Below are 7,500 nucleotides of genomic sequence, written 5' to 3'. Positions count from 1 at the left end.
CCTCGGCTTGCTCTTTCTGATATTTTCAGCTCCATGATATTTTCAGTAATTCCTTCGATTTGTTTCCATGCTTGTATTATCATGTACCGTTCTCTTCTCCTTTCTAGGCTGTATAATTTCAAAAATTTGCAGTCTTTCCCAGTAGTCAAGGTCCTTAACTTCTTCTATTCTAGCAGTAAAGGACCTTTGTACACTCTCTATTTGTGCAATATCCTTTTGGTAGTGTGGGTACTATATCACATTGCAGTACTCGAGTGTACTAAGTACATAAGTTTTGTACAGCATAATCATTTGTTTAGCTTTTCTTGTTTTAAAGTGTCTGAATAGTATTCTCATTTTTGCTTAACATTTAGCCAACAGTGTTGCTATTTGGTTGTTGCATAACATATTCCCGTTTCACATTACACCAAGGTCTTTAATTGCTTCCTTGTTTGTTATTGTCTCGTTATTAGGTCCCCTGCGTGCATATACCATTCTTTCTCTGTTTCCATAATTTATTGATTCAAATTTATCGGAGTTAAATACCATCCCATTTATCTCCGCCTATTCATATATTTGGTTTAGATCTCTTTGTAATGAGTTCCTATCTTCATCACGAGTAATTTCTCTACTTATTCTTGTGTCATCGGTGAAACTTCTCACTACAGAGTCTTTAACGTTACAGTCTATGTCTGAGATCATGAGAACAAACACTAGTGCAGCTAATACCGTACCCTGTGGCACGCCAGATATTACCTGAGCTTCATCTGATTTCTCGTCATTTGCAACCACTATCTGTTTTATATTTTCTAGAAATTCTTTTATCCATTTTCCTATCTATCCTTTAGTATTAGGCTTTCTAATTTTTTCTCTAATATATTATGGTCTACCTTGTCAAAGGCTTTTGCAAAATCTAGATATACCACATCTGTGTCCTTTTTATTTATCTTATTTTTATATATGTTTTTCATAGTGTGCAATCAGTTGGGTTTATGTATTTTTTCCGTGCAAAAAACTGTGTTGACCTATATTAAATAAATTATTCTTAACCAAATGATTCATTATTTTCTTTTTTATTACCCTTTCATACACTTTCATAATATGTGATGTTAGACTAACTGGTCTATAATTGCCCACCATTACTCTTGATCCACTTTTTAAAATAGGGGTTATATATGCTAATTTATGTTTATCATATATCTCGCTGATATCTATACTTTGTATTAGCAGTATTGCTAGCGGCTTCGCGATAGTGTGTGCAGTTTTTTTTAACAAAATCGATGCAACTCCATCCGGCCCGGCCGCTGATCAACTTTTTATTTTGCTTATATCCACCACGGTATCTACTTCATTAATATCTATATCCATTAGATATTCACTATTTTCTTCACACAATTCTGGTTAATTAATCTCATTCGCAATTCTTGGCATGAATTCACTCTTATGTTTTCTGCTAACCTTCCTTCCATTCTTGGAGGGGCTATTTCTAAACTCCTTCTATTCATCTTTTTTCCCTAATAGTTAAATACTTTTTTTTTCTTTTTTTTTGGATATTTTGAAGTGTCCTTTCTTCCAAGTCCCTTTTTTAAAATTCTTTTGATCGTATAATTTTTTTTCTGCGTTTTCTATCTTACTTTTTATTTCCATCATTTTCCATACATTTTTTCTTTTGCAAGATTTTTTTTCCACTTTCTAATTTTATACAATAAGATCCTTCTGTCTCTTGGTATGCGTTTCTGATGTTTATTTATTTATTTATATTTTTTTGGTACATATCTTTAAAAAAATTTCTCTAGTATTTTGTTCAACATATTCTTATTTATCTGTATATTATCACTTACTAGTACATTTTTGCAATCTTGGTTCAATTCTTCATTTATTTCTGACCATTTTATATTCTTACCATAGAAATTATATTTTCCATATCCTTCCCATTGTTTTGTGATTTGTTTATCTCTTCGTTAACTTGCTTTGGAATGGACTATTAGTTCTATGACATTGTGGTTTGAAATTCCTGTGTTATACACTATTATTTCTTTAACATAATTCACCTCATTCACAAATACTAAATCTAGGACATTGTCCTTTCTTGTTGGAATGTGGTTTATTTGTAGCATATTATGTTCTAATAGCATATCTTGAAGCTTTTCAAACTATCTCTTACTTTTTATATATATATATATATATATATATATATATATATATATATATATATATATATATATATATATATATATATATATATATATATATATATATATATACAACCACTTTCTTCTATCCATTCTTTCAAATCAACGAAAGGAAAGTTAAAATATCTCAATAAGAGTATATTCCTGTCTCTATGATTTCTACATATATCATCTTTTTTTTCTATTATTAGGTTTGACTCCTTAGTATTTGGGGGTCTGTAAACTACAATATTCACTAATTTTTCATTTACAAATTCTACCGCAATCATTTCACATTCTGTGTTGCTGTATTTTTCACAGACTTTTCATTGATTTATGTCTCTTCCATATATTGCGGTTCCCCCTTGATTCCTATTTGTTCTGTCTGATCTATATGTTCGGAAACCCTTTATCTGGTTGTCTCTGCCAGTCTCTTGGGAATACTATGCTGCACTTATATTTGATATATCTATTTTCTCAATTTTGGTTAGTTCTTTCAAGAACTCTATTTTCCTTTTAGAGTTACTCGTGACTAGACTCTATGCATTCATCACTATTATGGTTCGCGTTTCATCCCCATTATTTAAATTGGCAATAATATGGATTCTCCCATGCTTCCTTCCTTTTCTGGAATGATGTTCTTTTCTTCATTTCTCGGAATTCTGCCATTACAAAATCCAACATTTCTATTAAATTTGCTCTTTCGCCTTCATATTTATTTTTGTATCCATACCTGCAATTATCCCCACATCTGCACTAACCCCTGGCATATTAGATGCATTCTTTGTAGTTGGGCTCTAATTGTGCATATTTGGGTTAAGAGGCATCATATCTTGGTGCCTTTTGTGCATAGAGCGGTATATACTCGACATATTTTTATTTATTTTTTTTTTTTTTTTTATTTTTGCTTTAATTTTTCTTTTCTGTTTGCTGAGTTTCCTGACTTTCATTCATGGTTGCAGGATGCTTATATAGACATTTTTTGTTGAATTTGCATCCTTTTCCTTCTTTCAGGTTTTTGCATATTTTTGGATGGAGATCTCTGCATTCGCGTTCATATCCGCCTAATACGCACATTTACCATATATTTCATAATTGTGACATATCTTTGGATGCTTGTAGTAGCATCTTTCGCCAAATCTGCAATTCCCTCTTTTCAGTGAATTGCAGACTATATCTTTCTTTTCTTTTTTTTCTTGTTCTTGCTCTTCCCTAAAAGCATGTAAGTCCGGGTAGAGTCTCTTGTGTCTGTTATTTGTTTCCATAGGATATTCTATTTCTACGTAAGTATGTAGTTGAATGACATCATATGTTGTATCAATGATTCCCTCTGCATCCTTACACATATCCTGTTCATTTTTCTCTTCTTCTTCTTCTTCTTCTTCTTCTTCTTCTTCTTCTTCTTCTTCTTCTTCTTCTTCAACTATTTGCAGATTCAGTCTCGACTTAATTATATTTTCTATCTATACTAAGCATGTTGAGCAGAAAACCTTTGTGTCTTTAGTTCTTATTTTTTGTTGCAATTAGGATGTGTTGGTACATGGCATGCATCGCATTTCCTTAATAATTGTTGCGGGTTAAGAATACTGTACCTCATCTTACATGTATTGCACCATTTTGGCATGCTTTTTCCTAACTCATCAATCAGCACATTTACCATATTGAACTTTGATGTAAACTTTCTTTATAATTGTTTTTATCACCTGGCTCTTCTTTGGAATTTTTTTTTATTATTTTCATGATGTTTTCCGCAGACTTGCTCCAGTTTATTGAATCATATTGTTTCAATATGTTTGAGAATATTTTTCCGTCACACTGGTACGAGCTATTTGTGACCTCTGTTACCAGTAGATCTAGTTCTTGTTGTGTCAACTCATGGAATTCACTCCTGCTCCTGCTGATTGCAGCAAAATCCCCCCCAGCCCTGTTTGTGTTAGAGGCTGCCATCTTGCTCAGATTTTTAGTATTTCAAAAGATAACTATCCTATGCCGACGTTTTATCTCACTCTTCCGACCTCAAAGTAATCAACGACTATTCACGAAAACTTGTATCTATATTGCACCCGATAGGCTTTTGTTATTCGCGTTAAATTATCTGATTATCTCGGATCACAAAATGGGACTCACTAGCATACAGTAACACTCACTCCGAGAGAGAGAGAGAGAGAGAGAGAGAGAGAGAGAGAGAGAGAGAGAGAGAGAGAGAGAGAGAGAGAGGTTACTTACGATCATCCAGGCTGAAATTCCAATACTATTAAAAATACTAAAAGGACACGAAATATAAGTCTTATTCCACAGATTGATCCAGAAAATCATCATCATCATCTTTCCTATACCTATTAACGCTAAGGGCTTCGGTTAGATTTCACCAGTGGTCTCTATCTTGAACTTTCAAATCAATACTTTTCCATTCATTTCCTACTCCACATTCCATAGTCCTCATCCATGTAGATCTGGGTCTTCCTACTCTTCTAGTGCATTGTGGGCCCAATTAAAATTTGGCGAACAAATATCTAATGGCGAGTGCAAAAAGCATGCCCAAACTATCTTTATTTACCCCTCAACAGAATTTCATCCACATATGGCAATCGAGTAATATCTTTATAGTGCCATTTCTACTCCAGGCCTGCTATTTAATTTCCAATATTCTTCTAAGGGCTTTCTTCTCAAATCTACAAAATTTGTTGGATATTGTTTCATTGTCATAACATGACTCACGTCCACACAGTCACCGATCTCACTAAACTAATATACAGCATAATTTTTATATGGAAGTTCAGGCAATTTTATTTCGAAATTTTACGTAACCTAGCAATTATCTGTTTTACCTCTTCAGTTTCTTATTAAATTCCAATTCTAAAGACACTGAATTAGAGATCACAGTTCCTAAACATCTAAATGATCCAGGAAAGTTTTTTTTGTTTTTTTAAAGTAGTTTAACGTTTATATTAATTATTATTATTCTTTTTATATTGGTTGGGCGGTGGGGGAGGACGTCCCTCTTCTTAAAGCCTTTTAGACATGGGCCTGGCACAGAAGTGGAGAAAGGAACCCCAATTATAATTGGAGTAGAAATATGTCAGTTAGGGAAAAAGACTTTCCATCCAAATCCTTCACTACCTAATAGGTTTAGTACTCTGTCGTCTGTCACTTACATTCCTGTTAGGCTAAACCTTAAAAGCAGTTGACAGAAAAGAGAGAAAAGAAAACATGATAAACTCCGTCTCTCCACCATCCAATTAGTCAGAGTGTAGGAGACTTCCCATTTCATTTTTACACCGTAGAAGATAAAGTGCTTAATGAAAATTAACATATTTGTATATGTAAATATAAACACACATACACACCATACACACAGACATAGACACACAAACACACACAAATCAAACACACACACACACACACACACACACACACATATATATATATATATATATATATATATATATATATATATATATATATATATATATATATATGTATTTATATATATATATATACATATATATATATATATATATATATATATATATATATATATATATATATATATGTGTGTATGTATTTATATATATATATATATAAATATATATATATATATATATATATATATATATATATATATATATATATATATATATATATATATACATTATATGCACTGAGAGTGATTGATGTTTACTGAATTAGTTTTAAGGAGTGGGAAGAAAATAATTGTAAATCGTTCCAAAGTATTACTTGAACAATACCGGAGAAGCAAGAGATCCCTTAAGACAATTCGCATAGAAGCCATAATAACTTCCAGGAAAACTTCAGATCGTGAGAATGGATATCAAGCAGTCTTTATTATAAAGCTTGAAGGAATAGAATATATTTATGCAACAGAATTATATTGTATGAAACTTTGAGTAAAATGCGGAAATAAAAGGGAAGAAGGACAAAATAATCGAAACGAATGTGAGATTTTAAATAGCCATTCTCCGTAACAGTCTACAAATAAATTCATCGATGAAATAGTTTTCTTCATTTATCTACTACTGATTTGTAGATCCCCTTCAATGAGTAAACCCCGTTTCTAAAATCGTATTCTGCCGACAGGAATGTAAAAAAATTGAACGATTTCTGAGGCAAAAAAAAAAAAAATAAATAAAAAGAAACGGCACACCTCAACACTACTGTAGACTCTGTTCACTTTCCAATTCGATAAACAATACAAGTCATGTAAACTAATCTTGTTTACGATGCACCTTTTATCTGTGTTTTTTCTTGCTAATTTATAGCTGTGGGGACATTGATATGGAATATCTAATAAGTTGTTATGCCAAGAATTACTTTGGGGACTCAATTGGCGCACTGATAAAGTCTTCTGGGAACACGACTTGTTTTTTATATAATTTTTTTCGGTTTCAAAAATAGTTATATGACCATTCAATATAACAAAGAGCACAAATGAATAAAAACTTCACTAAAAATGCCCATTCCAACTCTTCTCCATGATAAGGCTCAATACTAAGCAAGATGTGGAATGTTCTTCCTTAGAAGGTCGTTGAATCAGTAGAATTTCAAAAGTTCAAACTTGCAGCAAATGTTTTCATGTTGAACAGGTTCACATAAGTCCTTTTATAGTTTATATATCAAATATATGTTTTAATGTTGTTAATATTTTTAAAATATCTTATTTTAATTTTCTATTACTTCTTATATTGTTTATTTATTTCGTTATTTCCTTTCCTCACTGAACTATTTCACCTGTTGGAGCCCTTGGGCTTATGGCAACTTACTTTTCCAACTATGGTTATAGCTTGGCTAATAATAATAATAATAATAATAATAATAATAATAATAATAATAATAATAATAATAATAATAATAATAATAATAATAATAATAATAATAATAATCAACTCTGTAAGTCGATGTCTAAAGCCAAGTCCAAGTTGAGTAGAAGCAAAATTTTGTAATTGTTTGGTATTGTTAACCAAATGTTACCAGAATCAGAATGTCTTAATTATTTAACCTTACAATTCTTACCAGGTAATAACTTATCTTCGACTAATCTCTTTTCAAAATACTATTGATATAAAGAGGTATGTGGTTTACGCAAAAATAATCAAAGAAAATATACGACAGGGTAAGTAGTTTAGAAATAGAAAAAGGTAATTAAATCCCACCTACGTTATATTATCGGGTAGGGAGTTTCTCTTTCCATATTGGCTAAAAAATCATCATTGATCTAGGATACGATGGGTTGTTACGGAAGAACTGGTAGTTCAAGACGCGTAAGACGCATTTCCTTGAAATGCGTCTTTTTCACACACAATATAAGAAGATTAAAATGTCCAACATGCCC

This window comes from Palaemon carinicauda, chromosome 5 (genome assembly GCF_036898095.1).
Source record: "Palaemon carinicauda isolate YSFRI2023 chromosome 5, ASM3689809v2, whole genome shotgun sequence".
NCBI classification, from domain to species: domain Eukaryota; kingdom Metazoa; phylum Arthropoda; class Malacostraca; order Decapoda; family Palaemonidae; genus Palaemon; species Palaemon carinicauda.
The sequence above is the reverse complement of the archived record's forward strand: the minus strand, read 5'-3'. Positions refer to the sequence as shown.